At 42.3% G+C, this 23302-nt stretch overlaps 1 protein-coding gene and 1 non-coding gene across 2 annotated transcripts in view; both read left to right on the forward strand.

Annotated features, from left to right (window-relative positions):
• Positions 1-23302, forward strand: part of UBTD2 (ubiquitin domain containing 2) — a 73991-nt gene that overhangs the window by 15073 nt on the left and 35616 nt on the right. The gene's annotated exons all lie outside the window — the stretch shown is intronic.
• Positions 14536-14680, forward strand: LOC111547241. Its single transcript, XR_002733063.1, has one exon. It is a non-coding gene; the product is annotated as a small nucleolar RNA SNORA57 (small nucleolar RNA).

Genomic DNA, 23302 nt, shown 5'->3' on the forward strand with positions numbered 1-23302 from the left:
AACCCAGGAGGCGGAGCTTGCAGTGAGCTGAGATCCGGCCACTGCACTCCAGCCTGGGCGACAGAGCGAGACTCCGTCTCAAAAAAAAAAAAAAAAAATGTGTTTAACTTTTTTTTTTACGTGCACTTGTATGTTTGTTACAGAATTAGTCTGTGTCTCTTAAGTCCCAATTTTCTGGCATATGGAAAGAGTTTGGTCTAAGATTCTTCAAAGCACTTGGGTTTTAATCTTGTTGTGAAAAGAGGCCTCTATTAGCTGTGTTCGACTCAATTTCTTTCATTGTTGAAAGGAGTGGATGGATTAGAACATCTTTACCAAGGTTACATCTAATTCTTTTTTACAAACTTTTAAATTTTTTTTTTTTTTTTTTTTTTTTTTACTTTTTTGAGACAGGGCCTCACTCTGTTGCCCAGACTGGAGCGCAGTGGTGCGATCTCGGCTCACTGCAACCTTAGCCTTCCGAGGAGCTAGGATTACAGGCGCATGCCACTACCACCCGGCTAATTTTTGTATTTTTCGTAGAAATGGGGTTTCACCATGTCAGCCAGGCTGGTCCTCAACTCCTAACCTCAAATGATCTACCCGCCTTGGCCTCCCAAAGTGCTGGGATTACAGGCATGAGCCACCCCACCCTGCCCAAACTTTTTAAATGGCAGTTTTCAAACATACTGAAAAGTTGGAAGACTCTAGTACAGAAACACTTGAATGCCTGTCACCTATATTAAACAAATGATATTTTGTCATATTTATGTATCTTTTTTGATATATATTCCTTTGTATATTTCTTTTTTTTGCACTTAACTGTTTGAAAGTAAATATAGACATTATGACACTTCAACATGAATCTCTTAAAAATAAAGCTGTTCTCCTACGTAACCACAGTACCATTATCACTGCTAAGAAGGATTAACTATTATATCTTCATGTCCTCTGAGATTGAGTTCATAGTCCAAATCCCTTAATTGTCCTCAAAATGTCTTTTATGGCCGGGCGTGGTGGCTCACGCCTGTAATCCCAGCACTTTGGGAGGCCGAGGGGGGCGGATCACAAGGTCAGGAGATCGAGACCATCCTGGCTAACACAGTGAAAACCCGTCTCTACTAAAAATACCAAAAATTAGCCGGGCGTGTTGGTGGATGCCTGTAGTCCCAGTTACTCGGTAAGCTGAGACAGGAGAATGGCATGAACCCGGGAGGCGGAGCTTGCAGTGAGCCGAGATCACGTCACTGTATTCCAGCCTGGGTGACAGAGCAAGACTCCATCTCAAAAAAAAAAAAATTTCTTTTATAACTGGGATTTTCCCCCCCAATCAGATCTTATCAGCATTTAGACATTGCATTTGTCACTTCAGTCTTTTAAAATCCAGAACTACTCCTCCTCTTCATCCCTATGACATTTTCTTTTTTTAAGATGGGGTCTCACTCTGTTGCCCAGGCTGGAGTGCAGTGGCATGATCTCAGCTCACTGCAACCTCTGCCTCATCCTCCCAAGTAGCTGGGGAATACAGGCGCACCACCACGCCCAGCTAATTTTTGTATTTTTTGGTGGAGACGGGGTTTTACCATGTTGGTCAGGCTGGTCTTGAACTCCTGACCTCAAGTGATCTGCCGTGTCCGACTGACATTGATTTTTTGAAGAGTCTTGTAGAATGTACCACAATCTGGATTTGTCTGAATGTGGCCTTGTATCATTTGGTGTGTACTCTAACCTCTGTTTTCCCTGGAAATTAGGTAGATTTAATTCTACAGAGGATGGTTTAACTATTTTCCAGGCTGCAGTAGATCCACACTCTTCCCACTTCTCTTTTTCTATGTTCCAACTAGGATAATCTTTCATTATTGACCAACTCTGAGCCTTTTTCTCATTTTTCTACCCATAAATAATCCTGCCATTTTCTGAACTTCCTTAATACTATTCTTATAGTACTTATCCTCCCCACTCTGTTTAAAAAAGAAAAATTTTATCATGGCTGTTTTTATACATTACTTATCTTCACACAATGTAAGCTGCATTGGACCTGGGGCAGAGTACTGATTCTCTCATAATGCTTTAGGCTCAATTATCATTTGTAAGGAACACATCTTTGACTTTTTAATGGCATTGGAAAGAAAATAATATGCCCTTAATAAAAGGCTTTCTTAGTTCTAGAACAGGTGCTTTGTTAAATCAGACCATATAGTATAATGAAAAGATCTGGGAGTCAGAAGAACCCTTGAGTGCTAGTTCCACTCATCTTCCATTTCTTTATGACCTTAAACAAGTCAATTGACTTTCCAGCTTTCTTTTTTAAGTATGGTAGATGAAATCAGTAGATTCAGACGTTAACATGGAATCTTCTTTTTTAAAAATCTGACATTGAACACTAACATATCAGCCTCACTATTTGATTTCTTTATATTTTATTTTGATGGTATGGAATCAGTAAAGTCCTGGTACACAAAAAATTTTTTTAACCTGATTTAGAGTCTCATAAAGTTCTGTAGGAGATTTTAAGTTTGAATCACTAACATCAGCTGTACTCAGAAGTTAAACACATCATGTCAAGCAGTGTTATGACTTAAGTTATATTTTCTCTGAGTATTGTTTATTTATTTTATGTTGATGAGAGCATATACTTAGCAGATGCATCTGAGCTTGCTGTGACATTTAGTGGAACCTAGACATCCATGTACTGTGTTAATGGGCTCACTTGTACAGTTTTACACGACTGGATGTATACATGTCTGTATTAACAAAAGACACCATGCAGACCTGTGGTTTTCCCAGTCAGTAACACATTTGCAGCAAGTTTCCTAAATTTCATATATGCATAAAGATGACAAGAGAAACTTCATTCCAGTGCCTTTATAATCATTTTGACCCGGTGGCATAAGCTAACGTGTCTCATGATGGTCTTCATATTAGAAACTTAACATTTGTGGAACCTTTTATTGTAGTTCTTAAAAATAGCAAAAATGTGTTTTACAGAGTAATCTCAGTTATGTTTATGGATCTCTGAAGCAAGTGTTTCTTTTGTTCTCTTGGGTTCTTTGGAACCAGTTTTTAAAGTCATATGGTAAGATCCTAGGGAAAATCTTTTTTTAAAGAGAGGGTCTCACTCTGTTACCTAGTGGAGTGCAGTGGTGTGATCAAAGTTCACTGCAGTCTCAAACTCCTGGGCGGTTAAGCAATCCTCCTGCCTCAGTCAGCCTCTAGGGTAGCTAGGATTATAGGGACACACCACTGCACCTGGCTTTTTTCTAAAATTTCTAAATTTTTTTGTATAGATGGTGTCTTGCTTTGTTGCCCAGGCTGATCTTGAGGTCCTGACTTCAAGTGATCTGCCCTGCCTGGGCCTCCCAAAGTGTTAGGATCACAGGCATGAGCTACTGCAGCCGGACAGCTTTTGGCTACTTCATGTACTGTAAGTGAAGTTGTTTATGATGTGAACCTTATATCTTAGCCCATTTGAAGCTGGAAATGCAACTTAGCGCTATTAGGCCAACTCTCCCTATCTCTCACCTGACATTACTTTTCTCCTTTCTCTCTTGGGCATAAAATATTACATCTCTTTGCCTCCAATTGGAGCAGACTTGTATTATGTTTAGCCATAGGAAATTCAGACAGGAAGTACTTCATGGAAAAGGGGCCAGTGGATGAGATGTGTTTGACAGTTTGGCTGTGGCTTGTGAAGTAGGAACCAGAATAGATGGCATGCTAAGAAGGACCTGGTAGGTAAAGTCTGGTGTCTGCTCTGCTGTTGTTTTGAAAATCTGACTGTTGCTTGTGAAGAATGGATTAGATTCAGATGAAACAAGTGGGATGCCGATACAGTCTTTACATCTGGTGACTCACGCACAGCCTCTTCCCATTTTAGGGCTTTCATGCTGTTCCCTTTACTTGGAATCTAAACGGTGTGTGGTGCTGGCTGGGCACGGTGGCTCACGCCTGTAATCCCAGCACTTTGGGAGGCTGAGGCGGGTGGATGACTTGAGGTCAGGAGTTCAAGACCAGCCTGGCTAACACGGTGAAACCCCATCTCTGCTAAAAATAGAAAAATTAGCCGGTCATGGTGGTGCATGCCTGTGATCCCAGCTACTCAGGAGGCTGAGGCAGGAGAATCACTTGAACCCAGGAGACAGAGGTTGCGGAGCCGAGATCATGCCACTGCACTCCAGTCTGGGTGACAGAGCAAGACTCTATCTCAAAAAAAAAAAAAAAAAAAAGTAGTGTTTTTTGTTATAGTTCTTAAAACTAGCATGCCCCTCCCATTTGCTTTAAAAAATTGCTTTTAGAAATTACTTGTTTACTTATATGCTTCCCATCTTCTCCCAGAATATTGTAAGCACTGTGAGGGCAAGGATTTTGTCTAATTTGTTGTTTAATATATCCCTGGTATCTGGTATAGTGCCTAGTACATCTGCAATAAATAGTTGTTGCTTGAGTAAATAAGTGAAATAATGAATAGACAGTTGTGGCTCTTTTATCATTTGGAGAATGAAAAGTTTACTGCTTGGCTTTAATTATTTCATTTGGGTTTTGGGTGAAATTATTTTATTACTGACTGGTTCCTTAGTTGTACAGAAGCCTATTATCTTTAGAGAGACTCTTCACAGTAATTAACTCGGATAGATTCTTATTTGCCTGGTGAAAGGAGGCAGTGATCTAATTTGCTTGTTAAGAGCTTCCTACTTATTTTGTGTTTGTGTATTTTATTCTGTCATCCTTAGCAAACCTAGTGGTGACCTGACTTGCTTTGGAGGTGAACAGAGGGTTAATTGCATGTATAGCCTATTCAGCCCAGTGGAATTAGGTTGCCCTTGGACTGATCTGTACTTATGTTGAATGAAGCAGAAATTCAGGCTTCATGTGCAGCCTATACTGAGTACTGTATAAATAGGAAGTAATGACAATAACTTTTAAGAATTCTGAGTTTTTTTATTTTTTATTTTTTTGTTTGTTTGTTTGTTTTGAGATGGGGTCCCCCTCTATCTTCCAGGCTAGAGTGCAGTGGTGCAACCACAACTGACTGCAACCTTGACCTCCTGGGCTCAAGTCATCTTCTCACCTTAGCCTTCTGAGTGGCTGGGATTATAGGCGCATGCCACTATGCCTGGTTAATTTTTTTATTTTTTGTAGAAATGGGGGTCTCACCATGCCCAGGTTGGTTTCAAACTCCTGGGCTCAGGTGATCCTCTTGTCTTAGCCTCCCAAAGTGCTGGGATTACAGGCTTGAGCCACCGCACCCGGCCAAGGATGAATAAGTCTGACCCCTGAAATAAAATTAGTCTTTAGTATTTTATTTACTTTTGTTTTTTTTGAAACAGGGTCTTACCATCACCCAGGCTGAAATGCAGTGGCTCAATTACGGCTCACTGCAGCCTCAACAAGTATTCTAAAAATCAGTACCAGCAATAACTTGTCCTCAGATTCTTCTCCTCCTCCTTCTCCTCCTCCAACATCCTCTAAAATATCTGCTTAAAATAAAGCAACCCAGCCAGGCACGGTGGCTCACACCTGTAATCCCAGCACTTTGGGAGGCCGAGACGGGCGGATCACGAGGTCAGGAGATCGAGACCATCTTGGATAACATGGTGAAACCCCGTCTCTACTAAAAAATACAAAAAAACTAGCCGGGCAAGGTGGCAGGCACCTGTAGTCCCAGCTTCTTGGGAGGCTGAGGCAGGAGAATGGCATAAACCCAGGAGGCGGAGCTTGCAGTGAGCTGAGACCCGGCCACTGCACTCCAGCCTGGGCGACAGAGCGAGATTCCGTCTCAAAAAAAAAAAAAAAAAGAATTATTCATCCTTTATCTTTTTATTTGAAACCACATTTCACCATATAAAAATTAGAGCCCAGGTGTGTTGCACACCTGTAGTCTCAGCTACTCTGGAGGCTGAGGCGGGAGGAGTGCTTGAGCCCAACCTGGCAAGGTTCCATCTCAGAAAAATTACACACACACACCTGTGTGCATTGTATCTGGGGGAGAATTTCTTAAGTTTTTATAACTTTATATAGCATACAATTTAAACTTTATAACATGTTTGTGCCTTTATAATACATGCTTTGTATTATGAGATGTTTAGTAATACAGATATATTTCACAACTTTTGTCCTATTTTTACTTAAAAAAGTCTCCCTTCCCAATTCTTGTTATTTTCACAACAAATGTACCCTGAATACACCTAGAGACATACTTGAACTTGTATGTAAGTATCTCAACAGTGATTTATTAAGCAATGGGTACATAATAAAATACCAGTTGAGGCCGGGTACTGTGGCTCACACCTGTAATCCTAGCACTTTGGGAGGCCAAGGTAAGCAGATTGCTTGAGCTCAGGAGTTCAAGACCAGCCTGGGCAAGATGGCGAAACCCTGCCTGTACAAAAAAATTAACTGGGTGTGGTGGTGTGCACCTGTAGTCTCAGCTGCTTGGGGGGCTGAGGTGGGAGGATCGCTCGAGCCTGGAGGTCGTGGCTGCAGTGAGCCACCAAGATCATACTACTGCATTCCACCCTAGGCAACAGAGACCCTGTCTCAAAAAAAAAAAAAAAAAAAACCAGTTGAATGCATACGAGTGTATCTTACTGAAGTTATTAATAGCTTTTCATTTGTTTAAGTTTCACAAGTACAATTAGTAGACATGAAAAGAACTGTGATTGTTAACGACACTTTTTTTTGAGATGGAGTCTCGCCCTGTCACGTGGGCTGGAGTGCAGTGGCGTGATCTTGGCCTACTGCAACCTCCGCCTCCTGGGTTCAAGTGATTCTCCTGCCTCACCCTCCCAAGTAGCTGGGACTACAGGTGCATGCCACCACGCCCGGCTAATCTTTTTTGTGTTTTTAGTAGAGATGGCGTTTCGCCTTGTTGGTCAGGCTGGTCTAGAACGCCTGACCTCAAGTGATCCGTCCACCTCAACCCAAAGTGCCGGGATTATAGATGTGAGCCACCATGCCTGGCTGTTAATGATAGATTTTATTGTACATTTTTATTTTTGAAGAATCTTCATATACATTTTCTTGATTTTTCTTTTCTTTTTTGAGATGGATCTCTCTCTGTCACCCGGGCTGGAATGCAGTGGCACAATCTTGGCTTGCTGCAACCTCTGCCTCCTGGGTTTAAGTGATTCTTCTCTCTCAGCTGCCCAAGTAGGTGGGATTACAGGTGTGTGCCACCATGACCAGCTAATTTTTTGTCTTTTTAGTAGAGATGGGGTTTCACCATGTTGGCCAGGCTGGTTTCGAACTCCTCACCTCACGTGATCCACCTGCCTCAGCCTCCCAAAGTGCTGGGATTATAGGTGTGAGCTACCGCTCCCGGCCACATTTTCTTGATTCTTAAAAAGTCCCACTGACTTGGATGAAGACTGATACTAATATTGACATCTTATAGTGGAGGAAATTGAAGCACAGGGCCTCAGTTCTGATTTTGATCTGAAAGAGAAAAAGAGTAGCCAAAACTGTAAGCTTTGTCTCTGTTGTCTGGTTCAGTATTCTCTCCACAGATGGTGTGGGTTTTTGGTTGGCTTTTCCTTCCTTGCAGTAGAAGTGTATGTGAGTGAGGCCGGGTGTGGTGGTTCATGCTTGTAATTCCAGCACTCTGGGAGGCAGAAGCAGGCGGATCACTGGAGGCCTGGAGTTTGAGACCAGCCTGGCCAACATGGTGAAACCCATCTCTGTTAAAAATAAAAAAATCAGCTGGATGTGGAGGCACATGCCTGTAATCCCAGCTACTAAGGAGGCTAAGGCATGAGAATCACTTGAATCTGGAAGGCGGAGCTTGCAGTGAGCTGAGATTGTGCCATTGCACTCCAGCCTGGGCAACAGAGTGAGACTCTGTCTCAAAAAAAAAAAAAAAAAAAAAGTGTGTGTGAGTGTTTTCCTTCATGACAGTAAACACAGTTATTATCTAACTGGATCAAGTAGAAAAAAGGCATAATCCTTGTGCCCCTTTACTTGGTTGCATTCTTTCTCATTATCTTTGCCTTTTATCCCAGGCTGAATGTTTTCAGCTTAAAACTCCATTCAAACTTGACTTGAATTTAGCAGTTGAACTGTGTGGGGAAAGAAGTTTCCTTGAGCTCCTTGAGGTACAAGAAAGGAAGGCATTGTTTAATCTGTAGAAAGATTAATAAAATTTTTCTAGGCCTGTGCTCTTCAATCACTTAGTGGAGTATTGGAAAATCTATCTCAGTTATAAAGTAGTGCTTGTTCCAAGGGGTAAGTTGAAGGAGATTACGTGAAAGTGTTCTCTGTGCACTTAGAATATCAGCATATGGTCATTTGGGGTCACCTTCTGGTTTTATAGTTGATAAAGGCAGCAGAGACATTCTTGCTTCCTAAAGTATCTTACTTAGAAGTGGATGAGGGGGAACCTACAGTGGTCCTGTAATACAGAGTTTCATTATCGTAGCTTGTGCTTTTTCTGATAGTCACCATTTTTTGTATTGGGCAGTTACCTGGATAATCATTTAAACTTGATGGTGATTCAAGAGTTTTTAAGGCTTTGATCACTGTTGTATTGCTAAACATTAACACATAGGGCCTGTTGAACAGACCCTGGCTTTCACTGCTCTGGGTTTGTGATGGCTGCATCATGTCACAGAGATGCTCTTCCTAAATGAATCAGACTAGTTCACATTCTCTTTAAATTCTCATAATTTTGAAGTTGAAAGTTGAGATGTGCCACAACATACAACAAGTAGGACACAGTGAAAAGGAACTTTAGAAACAATGAAATGATACCCAGTACTTCTGGAATGAACATCGAGTGAGACACTTAATCTGTAACAAGAGCTCTGAGAATGGGAAGAATTGCTTATCTGTTACTGAATGAAATGACATGTAATAGTCTTGGAAGCAAGGAGACCATCTTTCTGCATTATATCAGTTGTAGGGTAGGAATAGGTTATTGTGGGTGTTTGTATTTTTGTTTTTTGTATTTTAATACTAAATTTGCTGACTAGAACTTATGATATACCCTGCATAAGACAAGCACGTAAGTGAAAAAAAGAACCTTTTTTCTATAACAAGCAATCCTTAAGCATTTTAAGAAGGGAATAATGAGTAGGAACAGAACTTATGCTTCAGTGGTAAAGACAGGTTTTTCAGGGGGGACAAGGATGAATACTAAAAGTCTTATCCGTAGGAAGTTTCACAATTGCTCGAAGAGGGAGGAAAGAAGTTTTCAGATAAAACATTAAGAGAGAAGAAAATTAAGATGTATTAATAGAATAAAATTCAGTTTCCACTAAGAAATAGTTCTGATTTAATAATAAGTAGGAAGTATAAACTATATTGGCAGGTTATTGTTGCAGCAGAATCTCAGGGAAATACTATAAAATTTTAACGAATAATGATGATTAATGATCATTATTCGTCTTTGCATTTACTCTTTTTTTTATTTTTTTTTTGTGAGGGGACAGGGGCGGGAGGCAGGGCAGACAGAGTCTTATAGTCATTTTTAAAGCTCTCAGCAGGGCCGGGCGCGATGGCTTTCTCCTGTAATTCCAGCACTTTGGGAGGCTGAGGCGAGCAGATCACGAGATCAGGAGTTCAAGACCAGCCTGGCCAAAATAGTGAAACCCTGTCTCTATTGAAAATACAAAAATTCGCCAGGTGTGGTGGTGGGCACCTGTAGTCCCAGCTACTGGGGAGGCTGAGGCAGGAGAATCACTTGAATCCAGGAGGCGGAGGTTGCAGTGAGCCAAGATGGCACCACTGCACTCCAGCCTGGGTGACATACGGCCACTTTTAGAAACTTTTTGTGAAAAAAATCAGAAAAATATCAAAAAGTATATTTACCAGCCTGGACAACATAGCAAAACCACATCTCTACTAAAAAAAAAAAAAAAAATTTGCTGGGCATGGTGGCATGCACCTGTAGTCCCAGCTACTTGGATAGGACTATCACTTGAGACTGCAGTGAACCCTGATGGTGCCACTGAATTCCAGCCTAGGCAACAAAGTAAGACCCTGTCTCCAAAAAAAAAAAAAAGGTGTAAAAAGTGTAAGAAAAAATAAACCACATTTATCCTTCCTCCTAACGTAAACATTTTTGTGTGTACCCTTTCAGACTCAAGGTGTATGTGTGTTGGAGGTGGGTGTTGGGAGTACATGTTCAGAGAAATGTAAAGTGCTTATTGAGGTTATCACAGCTATGACTAGAGTGGCTTTTACCGGTGTTCTGGTTTGGGAATGTAACAGGAGTGTCATTGTTAGCTTTTCATTATAGGATGGATTCTCAGTATTTTTTTGACCTTGCTATCCTTTTCTTTTTTTTTCCTCTTTTGAGACAGAGTTTCGCTTTTATTGCCCAGGCTGGAGTGGAGTGGTGCGATCTTGGCTCACTGTAACCTTTGCCTCCTGTGTTCAAGCGATTCTCCTGCCTTAGCCTCCCAAGTAGCTGGAATTACAGGCACCTGCCACCAGCCCGGCTAATTTTTGTATTTTCAGTAGAGATGGGATTCACCATGTTGGCCAGGCTGGTCTCAAACTCCTGACCTCAGGTAATCCGTCCGCCTCGGCCTCCCAAAGTGGTGTGATTGCAGGCATGAGCCACTGCGCCCAGCTCCTTGCTATCTATCTAAAGAATTCAACCCTGACCCTCCTACCCTGGATCCCAGCCTCTATTTACCCCTCCATCCCCGGGAGGCTTGCAGAGTGAGCAGCGAGGCTTGCAGAGTGAGCAGCGCTGGCATCACGTGACTGCCTGGAGTTGGTGACAGGAGCCAGAGGGGAGCCACGGGTAGCCGGGCCCAAGCCGGAGTGCAGGGAGAGCACCCGCTGCACACCTGCCTGTCCTTGTCCCCTACCACTGCCGCCAAAGCCACCTGGACTGGAACCGTGACATTACTGCGCTTGGGGGGCTCCAGGCAGCCTGGATCTGGGCCTTTATTTCTCGTCGGCGGTGTCCCTGGCCGCACCTCTCAAAGCCAAACACCAGAGCACCCTAGAAGGTTTAAAAGAATGCTCGTGTTTGACCCAGTTCCTGTTAAGAGGCCCATGGACCCTGTCCAGTGTCTTACTCGTCTAATTACATGGAATCCATAAAGCCCAGCAAGTATGGGGTCATCTACTCCACACAATTGCCTGTTAAGTTCTTTCAGACCCTCGAAGGCCTGTCGCACGGAATACAGATGGAATCAGTGGACCTCACTGTGAGCAAGTGGGGTTCACTTCTTTCAGCTGGGAATTCGCACTCCTCTCTGAAGTTCCCATCCTCACACCAGGGAGCGTCGCCTGGGTTGAGCATGCCTTCTTCCAGCCCACCGATGAAAAAATACTCACCCCCTTCTGCAGACTGGCAACCCTTCGACATGCCACTGTCCATGCTGTGGGTGATGGCAGCTACCCTCTCGTGGCACAGAATATGGAGCCCAGGATCCTGCTGGTCATCCAGCCCGTGGTGGTGCAGCCCATCCCCTTTATGTACATGAGTCACCTCCAGCAGCCTTTTGTGGCCTCATGGTCTCCTTGAGGAGGAGTAGGAAGAGGTCTTTTTTTTTTTTTTTTGAGACAGAGTCTCGCTCTGTTGCCCAGGCTGGAGTGCAGTGGCCGGATCTCAGCCCACTGCAAGCTCCGCCTCCCGCGTTCACGCCATTCTCCTGCCTCAGCTTCCCAAGTAGCTGGGACTACAGGCACCCGCCACCTCGCGCAGCTAAGTTTTTTGTATTTTTTGGTAGAGACAGGGTTTCACTGTGTTAGCCACGATGGTCTCTATCTCCTGACCTCGTGATCCGCCCGTCTCGGCCTCCCAAAGTGCTGGGATTACAGGCTTGAGCCACCGTGCCCAGCCGAAAGAGGTCTTCTATGGAGGAGATGGAAAATTCTAGTAGTAGCCTACCTGTAATTGAATCATAAGAAAATCCTGTATCACAGAAAAAAATTAAAATAGAACCTGGGATCGAACCACAGAGAACAGATTATCCTGAAGAAATGTCAACCCCCCTTAATGAACTCAGTGTCCCCCTGCAAGCATTGTTGCAAGAAAATCACCCTTTGGTCATCGTGCAACCTGGGAAGAGACATGTACCTGTGGAATCCCTGGATACGCAAAGGAAGTGGATGATACACAGATGTGATTACAATGGATGCAATAAAATGTACACTGAAAGCTCCCACTTGAAAGCACACAGAAGACCACACACAGAAAAACCCTACAAATGTACATGGGAAGGATGCACATGGACGTTTGCTCCATCTGATGAACTAAAAAGATATTTAGGAAAACATTGGAATCAAACCTTTACAGTGTCCAGACTGTAACCTCAGCTTTTCCTGATCCGACCATCTTGCCTTCCATAGGAAATGCCACATGGAGGCAGTGGCTCACGCCTGTAATCCCAACACTTTGGGAGGCCGAGGCTGGCGGATCAGAGGTCAGAAGTTCGACACCAGCCTGACCAACATGGTGAAACCCCGTCTCTACTAAAAATACAAAAATTAACTGGGTGTGGTGGTGCTCGCCGGTAATCCCAGCTACTTGGGAGGCTGAGACAGGACAATCTCTTAAACCCAGGAGGCGGAGGTTGCAGTGAGCCAAGATTGCGCCACTGCACTCCAGCCTGGGCGACAGAGCGGGATTCCGTCTCAAAAGAAAAAGAAAAAAGGAAACGCCACATGCTAGTTTGAATGCCTCTGTGTCCTGCCTCCCATTATCTAAAACATTTTAATTTGATTCAGCCGGTCTGAATCTCTGAATTTATAACATCCAAAACTTCCATATGGTCAGTAAATGTTCTCTAATCCTCCCTCTCCTTACCATGGGTCAGACCTAAAGAATGTGAATGCTTTTTCCCCCCCAGGGCTGCTGAGCAAACCCTTCTTATAGATACATCTGATGTAATAAGAACTAGGGAACATGTAAACTAACATAACCAATTGTCAGTTCTCCATGTATTCCTCAAAAGAATGTCAGAGTAAATTTATTAGAAATAATAATTTAAAAAGTTAAGAATTCATAGGGTTGGGGCTATGTACAGTGTCTCACGCCTGTAATCCCAGCACTTTGGGAGGCTGAGACAGGCGGATCATGAGGTCAAGAGATCGTGGCCAAAAAGGTGAAACCTCATCTCTACTAAAAATATAAAAATTAGCTGGGCGTGGTGGTGCGTACCTGTAGTCCCAGCTACTTGGGAGGCTGAGGCAGGAGAATTGCTTGAATTCGGGAGGTGGAGGTTGCAGTGAGCGAGGATAGCACCACCGCACTCCAGCCTGGCAACAGAGTGAGACTCCATCTCAAAAAAAAGAAAAAGAAGAAGGCTGGGCACGGTGGCTCACACTTGTAATCCCAGCACTTTGGGAGGCCAAGGTGGGTGGATCATGAGGTCAGGAGATCGAGACCAGAATCCTGGCTAACACAGTGAAACCCCGTCTCTACTAAAAATACAAAAAATTAGATGGGCGTGGTGGCGGACATCTGTAGTTCCAGCTACTCAGGAGGCTGAGGTAGGAGAATGGTGTGAATTCGGGAGGCAGAGCTTCCAGTGAGCTGAGATTGCACCACTGCACTCCAGCCTGGGTGACAGAACGAGACTCTGTCTCAAAAAAAAAAAAAAAAATGAAATTCATAGGGTTGATATTGACAATATCAATTTTGTCAATTGAGAGATTTATATCTCAGGACTTAATTTGAGGAAATACAGTATTAGAGCAAAAGGAATACCCAGCTAGTAATGGGCAAGTTTCTCAAAGCTTTTATGAGCATAGTTTCCAAGAATATAGTATTTCTTTCTTACTCTTTCTGAACATTGCACTTAAGTAAGCTAAAAATAAAGCTTAGAATTTTGTAGTGATGGTAGTCATAGATAAAATTTAAAAATAGTAAATGGCCAGGCACAGTGGCTCACACCTGTAATCCCAGCACTTTGGGATCCTGAGGTAGGAGGGTCACTTGAGCCCAGGAGTTTGAGGCTGCAGTGAGCTCTGGTGGTGCCACTGCACTCCAGCCTGGGTGATAGAATGAGACCTTATCTTGAAAAACAAAACAGAAAAAGATTAAGTGACATCTAACATATTTCTGTCTTTACCCATGAATCTAACCCCAAGAGAATAGTTTCTAGTAGTTTTTCTCTGTTTGCGTCAAAATATTTTTCTTTATAACTGGATAGAATTTAACATTTTAGTCTCAGTTCTGCTTTATTGATTTCATAGCAAAATCTTGCACAAGCTAACATACCAATATGTCTTATGGTCCTGTTGAACCTACTTTTTGATTCTTGTCCATTCTTTAAAGCAAGAGGGCTTTGACTGCAAAAACCCATTGAAGGAGAAGGACTTGACAAATGAGTGCAACTTCAAGTAAAGTATGTTTATACACATTTTTGCCAGACTTTTAACATTAGAATTTTTCAAGCAGAGGAAACTTCAGGTTGAAGAGGGAGACCACCTTGAAGAAAGAGTCCTTTGTACTCCTAGTGTATTTCTTAGGAAACAATTAGCCCTTCCCTTGACTGTGGTCTCAGGACAGGCAACAGTATGCTTCTGATAATTGATGTATGCTGCCTAGGAATTATTTTGTTGTTTGGTCAACAAACAACTAAAGGTCATTGCCACCCTCCCTTTCTTGGCAGGGACCAGGTATGTACGTTCCCTATCATGTCTGGAGGCAGAGGGAAAGCGCTCCAGTTCCCTGGACATCATGTCTTTGGTGCTGGTGGCTTCCTGTCTGCCATTTCTAACCTCAGGCACCAGGACGCAGGGGGGGGGAAAAAAAGGACCAACTTGCTGTGCCATCCTAAGCATGGGTTCACATCTTTGAAATCTTATGGAGTCTTAAGACCTCTCAGATGGGTTGATAATGCGGTTTCACTCTGGGAGGGTAGGTGAAAATCCAGATTCGTGTTAAACATTTTTTCAAGTAACTCCTAAAGCCAGGAGGCAGAATAGTCCTACTGGTTAAGAACGTGAACTTTGGAGTCAGTGTTGGTTTGAATCCCTGTTACACTGTTTAGTTCTGTGATCTTTGAGAAATAGTTACTTCTTCTGATTCAGTGTACATCTGTGTGTTGTTTTCTTTGTGACTGGCACCGTTCTCATTGTTTGAGAAATATTACCTCATTAAGTCTTTGTAACAGTCCTATGAAACATATTATTGTCATCTCCCTCATATTCCTCTCCATCCCACCTTTACCCCAGGTAATTGACCTCTTTATTTCCAAAGTCAAATATACCCTATACTTCAGAGACCATCTGTATTCTGAATTTTACTCTATTTACTTTCACCAGTCAGTTTTATACTTTGAGATGTTTTGTGTTTCTCATTAACATCCTTTCTTTCAGCTTAAAGAATTACCTTTAGCATTTCTTGTAAGACAGGTCTGGTAATGAAGAACTCACTCAGCTTTTGTATGGGAAACCCTTTTATCTTTCCTTCATTCTGAAGAACAGCTTTGCTTGATATGGTATTCTTGGTTGCCATTTTTTTTTCATTCAGCACTTTGAACCTATCATCCCACTGTCTCTGGGCGTGAAGGTTTCTGCTGAGATATCTGCTGCTAGCCATATTGGAAGTCCCTTATATGTTGTTTGCTTCTTTTCTCTTGCTGCTTTCAGGATCTTCTCTTTGTCTCTGATTTTTTTTTTTTTTTTTTTTTTTTTGACAGTTTGATAATGTCTTGGGGCAGTGTTTGGATTGAATATGATTGGACACTGGACACTGTAGATTTTTCTCTGTGGAACTGTTTGATTATATTTCTGGCAGGAACCCTTACCTCTAAATACTTTAGTGGCTATTTTCTAAAAATAAGGACTTTATCCCTCCCCCCCCCCCCCCCTCCCGCCCATTTTTTTAAATTAATTACTTTCTCCCTCCCTCCCTCCCTCCCTCCCTCCCTCCCTCCCTCCCTCCCTCCCTTCCTTCCTTCCTTCCTTCCTTCCTTCCTTCCTTCCTTCCTTCCTTCCTTTTTTCTTTCTTCTTTCTCTCTCTCTCTTTCTTTTCTTTTCTTTTTTTTTTTTTGAGACAGAGTCTCACTCTGTCGTCCAGGCTGGAATGCAGTGGTACGATCACAGCTCACTGCAGCCTCGACCTCCCTGAGCTCAGGTGATCCTCCCACCTCAGCCTCTTGAGTAGCTGGTACTACAGGTGCATGCCACCGTGCCTGGCTAATTTTTTATTTTTTGTAGAGACAGAGTTTTACCATGTTGCCCAGGCTGGAAGGATGTTATCTTTCATAAGCACAATATAATTATCAAAATCAGGAAGGTGGGTATTGACATAATGCTAATATCTACCTATATAGGCCTTATTCACAATTCCCTATTGTCTCCATTAATAGTCAGAGTTATCCAGGATCATGCATTGTTTAGTTATGTCCCCTTAGTTTGCTTTGCTCTGGAACAGTTCCTGAGACTTTTTTGTCTTCTCATGATGTTGGCATTTTGAGGACAGGCCAATTATTTTATACACATCTATAAATTTGAATGTTTAGATTCCTCATTATTACACAGGAATATTACAGAAGTAAATTGTGTCCTTAGTATTACACAGGAATATTACAGAAGTAAATTGTGTCCTTAGTGCAGCAAATCAGGAGTCACAAAATGTCTGTTTTCCCATTGTTGTGGATGTTAACTTTGATCACATAGGGTGACTGCCAAGTTTCTTCACTGTAAAGTTAACTGTTTTTCCTAATGCAAATGATAAACATTTTATGGGAAAATTTGAGTTGATGTAATTTTTTTTTTCTTTTTTTGAGATGGAGTTTCACTCTTATTACCCAGGCTGGAGTGCAGTGGCGCGATCTCAGCTCACTGCTACCTCCGCCTACCAGGTTCAAGCGATTCTTCTGCCTCAGCCTCCCAAGTAGCTGGCATTACAGGTGCCCATCACCATGCCCAGCTAATGTTTGTATTTTTGGTAGAGACGAGGTTTCACCACATTGGCCAGGCTGGTGTCAAACTTCTGAGGTGATCCACCCACATCGGCCTCCCAAAGTGCTGGGATTACAGGTGAGAGCCACTGTGCCTGGCCTTGTTATGTATTTTGAGGCTCAAATTGTGCTATGTTAGTTAGAGGGACCCCCTCCAAGCTGACCCCTGTAATATTTTGACATGCCTTCATTATTTGAACACTTACTTGCTTTCTGCCATAACAAATATCCCAAATTCATCTAGTATTTTACTTTTCCATGACCTGAACTCAGCCAGGGATCTTTGGTTTCTTTTAATGGAGAAGAATATTTTAAATCCATGATCTAGACTCTTAAGTGATGTGCTCGGTACTACTGAAGTGTCATTGCCTCTAGGTCTCTCAGTTGTAAGAGCTAGGACACGCGCACACACACACGTATAACACATATCTACATATGTTTATATATTAAAAACAGTGGATTTCGGCGTGGTGGCTTATGCCTTTAATCCCAGCACTTTGGGAAGCCGAGATTACTTGGGGTTGAATCACTTGGAGTTTGAGACCAGCCTGGCCAACATGGTGAAACCCTGTCTCTACTAAAAATACAAAAATTATGACTGGACGTCATGCCTCACGCCTGTAATCCCAGCACTTTGGGAGGCCGAGGTGGGCAGATCACCTGAGGTGAGAGTTCAAGACCAGCCTGGCCAACATGGTGAAACCTTGTCTCTACTAAAAATATTAAAATTAGCTGGGTGTGGTGGTGCATGTCTGTAATCCCAGCTACTTGGGAGGCTGAGGCAGGAGAATCACTTGAACCCAGGAGGTGGAAGTTGTAGTGAGCCAAGATCGTGCCACTGCACTGCAGCTTGGACAACAGAGCAAGACTCTGTGTCAAAAAAAAAAAAGAGAAAACACAGGGGATTTCATACTAATATATCTAATTACAGCTTAACACTACACTCTTCTTTCTAACATTCTTTTGTCGTTTTTATAACTCTCTTCCCTAGTAAAAACCTGGCTCCCGATTTCCACAGCATATTTACTTAGATGTTCAACCCAAGAATACACACAGTTTTGGAACTGCTAATTCGTATCATTGTGGAAAACAAAACTGTATAAAGTTCAATCCTTGTTTATAGTTCTTTTTTCCTTGGACTGGGAGTAAAATAACTTGAAAATTTGAGTTAGGTCCACGCCCTTTCAGTGTAGTTACAGTATTCACTTGAAATACAGTTAAGTTCATTTATTTCTATTTGTATTCCATTTTAGTTTCTCCCTCTTGGTAAATTTGTTTTTTATTTGTGTGAAATGTTAATATACTTCTGTTTATTCCTGGGACTTAGGATGCCTCATCAACCTTTACCTACTCAGGATATATCTGTATAAATATATAGTGATTACACATAATTAGTTTTAGATGTAGCATTTGTTATACAGTCTCATTACTTTATAGTTATACTGTCATGCAAATGACAAACTATGCTCTAAGATTTTGAATGTCTCAGAACTCCCGCTTTGAGGTGAGGCTAGTTATTTGCATTGTAGATAGTGCGTTTCTATATTGATATATATATATATTTTATGTATTTAATTGGCGTTTTTGTATATTATGTAGTTCTAACATGTCTAAAATGTTTTGAGTTCTCAAAGAATAGTAACTTTTTTTTTCTTTCTTTCTTTCTTTTTTAAGACGGAGTTTCACTGTTGTTGCCCAGGCTGGAGTGCAGTGGCGTGATCTCAACTCACTGCAACCTCTGCCTCCCGAGTTCAAGTGATTCTCCTGCCTCAGCCTCCTGAGTAGCTAGGATTACAGGCACATGCCCCCACACCTAGCTAATTTTTATATTTTAGTAGAGACGGGGGTTTCACCATGTTGGCCAGGCTGGTTTTGAACTCCTGACTTCAGGTGATCCACCCACCTCGGCCTCCCAAAGTGCTGGGATTACAGGCATGAGCCACTGTGCCCGGCCAACATTTTTTTTTTTTTCTTTGCTTGATTGTGCAATGAAGCATACATTTTGGCCCGGGCTGGTGGCTCAATGCCTATAATCTCAGCACTTTGGGAAGCCAAGATGGGCAGATCGCTTGCGGTCAAAACCAGCCTGGGCAACATGGCGAAACCCCATCTCTCCAAAAAGTAGGAAAACTAGCTGGGCTTGGTGGTACATACCTGTAATTCCAGCTAAAGAATATACATTTTAATTATGAAGTTACTGCTTATAGGCCAGGCACTTCTGTTATGGATTTCTACCTTTATTCCATGTAATCATAGAAGATAACTTTGTATGATTTCAGTCTTTTAAAGTTTATTGAGACTTGTTTTGTGGTCTAACATATAGTCTATCCTAGAGAATTTCTATATGTTTTTTAAGAAGAATGTGTATTCTGCTCCTTTTGGGTAGAATGTTCTTTATGTCAGTTAAGTCTAGTTGGTTTATAGTGTTCAGATCTCCTGTTTCCTTATTGCTATTCTGTCTAGATGTTTCATACATTATTGAAAGTAGGATATTGAGGTTTCCAAGTATTGTTTGTAGAACTGTATCTCCCTTCAATCCTGTGCTTGCTTCAAATATTCTGGGGTTTTGTTGTGTATAATTGTTATGTCTTTCTGATGAATTGACTCTTTAATTATAAAACATCTCTTTTTATCTTTAGTAAAAATGCTTGTCTTAAAGTCCGTTTTATTGTTTATAAATATAGCCACTGTAGTCCTCTTGTTTTTGGTGGTGGTGGTGGTTTTTTATTTGAGAAAGTGTTGCTCAGGTTGGAGTGCAGTGGTGTGATCATAGTTTTACTTTGACCTCTTGAGCTCAAGAGATCTTCCCACCTCTGCCTCCCAGAGAGCTGGGATTACAGGTGTGAGCCAGTGCACCCGTCATATTTCTTCTGTAATTCTCTCAGTTTTTGCTTGATGTCTGTTATTAGGTGCATGCTTAATATTGCCATGTCTTCTTGGTGAATTGACTTTTACTGTTATCATTTATTTCTGGAGCTGTTCCTAGGTTCTGAAGATTACTTTGGTGCAGTATAGCCACTTCAGCTTTCTTTAGATTAGTATTTGCATGATGCTATATCATCCTGTAATGCTAGTTATCATCCTTTTACTTCTACCTTCTCTATGTTAACATACTTACAGGGATTTCTTGTAGATAACATGTAGTTGAATCTTTAAAAATGCAATCTCGGGCTGGATGCAGTGGCTTATGCTTGTAATCCCAGCACTTTGGGAGGCCGAGGCAAGCGGATCATGGGGTCAGGAGTTTGAGACCAGCCTGACCAACATGGTGAAACCCCATCTCTACTAAAAATACAAAAATTAGTAGGGTATGGTGGCACAATCCCAGCTACTCGGAAGGCTGAGACAGGAAAATGGCTTGAACCTGGAAGGCAGATGTTGCAGTGAGCCAAGATCGAGCCATTGCACTCCAGCCTGGGCGACAGAGCAAGACTGTCTCAAAAAAAAGCAATCTCGGCTGGGCATGGTGGCTCACACCTGTAATCCCAGCACTTTAGGAGGCCCAGGAGGGCGGGCAGATCACTTAAGGACAGGAGTTCGAGACCAGCCTGGCCAACATGGGGAAACCCTGTCTCTACTAAAAATACAAAAATTAGCCAGGCATGGTAGCATGCGCCTTTAGTCCCAGCTTTTGGGAGGCTGAGGCAGGAGAACTGCTTGAACCTGGGAGGTGGAGGCTGCAGTGAGCCAAGATCACACCACTGCACTGCAGCCTGGGCAACGGAGTGAACTCCATCTCAAAAAAATAAAATAAAAAGGGAATCTCACAATGTGTTTCTTTTTAAAATTGGTTTGTTTAGACCATATAGTGACTGATATGATTGGATTTAGGTCTGACATTGTATTATGTGTTTTCTGTTCCCTCCAGTTTTTGTTCCTTTGCTTTCTGTTTTCTGCCTTAATTTTGGATTGTTTAAATGTTTCTATTTTTTATTTTATTTATTGAGAAATAAAAAATAGATTTTCTATTTTTCATTTATAAAATTTATATTTAGCTCTTGATTAGCATTTCAGTTTCTCTGGTAAAAACGTTCATTTGTTTCAAGAGAGTTCCCTTTCCTCTCCCACCCCACCATGGAACATGGTTATAATAACTGCTTTGAAGTCTTTGTCTGATAATTTCAACATCTGGATCATCTCAGATTTTCCATTTGCTGATTGTCTTTTCCTTTGAAAATTGGTCACATATTTCTGGCTCTTTGTGTGTTGAGAAATTTTGGATTACATCCTGGACATTTTGAATATTATGTGAGAATCTGTTTCCTTATAAAAATCTGGAGAACTTTGATTTTGTTTTGTTTTAGCAGGCAATCAACCCTGCTAGGTTCAGCCAGCATGTTCTGCCTCTGCTTTTGTTGCTAGTGGTTCTGATGTCAGTTCACTTTTCAAAGACTTTGCTTTGTGCATAGCACATGCACCATTTAGGTTACTGTGGGGCTAGAGTGGTGGTTTATATCAGAATTCATTTCTTTTTCTTTTTTTTTTTTTTTTGAGTCATTGTCTTTTACTGTGTCACCCAGGCTAGAGTGCAGTGGTGTGATCTCTGCTCGCTGCAGCCTCCGCCTCCAGGGTTCAAACGATTCTCCTGCCTCAGCTACCCAAGTAGCTGGGATTACAGGCATGCACCACCAGGCCCAGCCAGTTTTTGTATTTTTAGTAGAGACGAGGGTTCACCATGTTGCCGAGGCTGGTCTCAAACTCCTGAGCTCAAGCAGTCCGCCCATCTTGGCCTCCCAAATAGAATTTATTTCTCAGAGAGCCATGGCTGTATTGTTTTGGTACTGTTCCATGCATGCACAGGTTAGAGGTGAACGTAGAACTTGGGTCAGTTCAAACACAGAATTTTAGGGTATTCTCTTCTTTAGCTGTCTGCTCTGCAGTTTCCCCCATGATCTCCATTACCAAGGAGATCTTTTATCTGCCTTATGGCTAGAAAGACAAGCTCCTCTCAAGAGTTGTTACTGCCAGCACTGCCAGGTAGTTCCATGTAACCGGAACTGCCTTTGGGGTAAAGTGGCAGTAATAAAGTGGTAAAATGCAAAGGGAGAAAAAAATACTTTCCTTATATTCCACAGTACCCTTTCTCTTGGTTTGTCTAGAATAGATTTTCTTACTGAGTTTTATGTGTCCTCCCTACCACCACTATTGCTAGGAACTTTTAAAAGACTACAAAACAGGCTGGGCCTGGTGGCTCATACCTGTAATCCCAGCACTTTGGGAGGCCGAGGCAGGCGGATCACCTGAGGTCAGGAGTTCGTAGACCAGCCTGGCCAACATGGTGAAACCCCATCTCTACTAAAAATACAAAAATTAGCCGGGCGTGGTGGCAGGTGCCTGTAATCCCAGCTACTTAGGAGGCTGAGGCAGGAGAATTGTTTGAACCTGGGAGGTGGAGGTTGCAGTGAGCCAAGATTGCGCTATTATATTCCATCCTGGGGCAATAGAGCAAGACTTCGTCTCAAAAAAACAAAAAAACAGATTTTCTTCTCTCACTTCCCAAGTTTTTGGGCTTAATCAGTGACGGAGATAGGCTCTAGTGGGCTTATAACATCTTGACCTGCACCAAGTGTCCAGGACATTTTAACACCAAAAACTGGGAGGGGCCGGCCACAGTGGCTCACACCTGTAATCCCTGTACTTTGGGAGGCTAAGGTGGGCAGATCACCTGAGGTTGGGAATTCAAGACCAGCCTGACCAACATGCAGAAACCCCATCTCTACTAAAAATACAAAAAATTAGCTGGATGTGGTGGCACATGCCTGTAATCCCAGCTGCTCAGGAGGCTGAGGCAGGAGAATTGCTTGAACCCGGGAGGCAAAGGTTGCAGTGAGACAAGATTACGCCACTGCACTCCATCCTGGGCAACAAGAGTGAAACTCTTGTTTAAAAAAAAAGGGGGGGGGGAGGAAAGGGGAAACAGTCTTGCTATAAATTGATTTATCAAATAAAATTTAGCATTCTTTTAAAATAACTGTTGCTGAGTTAACAGGTTTTTGTTCCAAATAAGCGCTACCCCATAGATGAGGATATTTTTTCCATATATCTATTCAGTCGTTGAAGTCTGACTGTAGAATGCATGTTCAGGGAGCCCAAGAATATGTAGGAAGATTAGGCATGGGCCTAAGTAGAATGTTGCAACTAGATCAATGTTTCCTTCATGCTGAAACCCAAGATGATGGTCTCCCTTTTTGAAACCAAGGAGGCAGCACTGTTGATCTCTGATTTGCCTTCAGAGTCATTCTTCCCATGTTTTGAAAAATAGTGCACATTCTCAGCCGTATAACTCTGTGGTCCTATCCTGTAAAAAAAGAAGTTTGTCAACCTGTCTTCTTTTTGACCCATCTGCGTCCGTTCCACGTCACATTCCCAATGTTCCGTCTGGGGTGGCTCATTAAATCCATGATTCACACCCACACTTAATCACTTTATGAAACGGTTGGTCTGCCACACCC

The sequence above is a fragment of the Piliocolobus tephrosceles genome, chromosome 4, assembly GCF_002776525.5.
Source record: "Piliocolobus tephrosceles isolate RC106 chromosome 4, ASM277652v3, whole genome shotgun sequence".
In the NCBI taxonomy this organism is placed as follows: Eukaryota; Metazoa; Chordata; class Mammalia; order Primates; family Cercopithecidae; genus Piliocolobus; species Piliocolobus tephrosceles.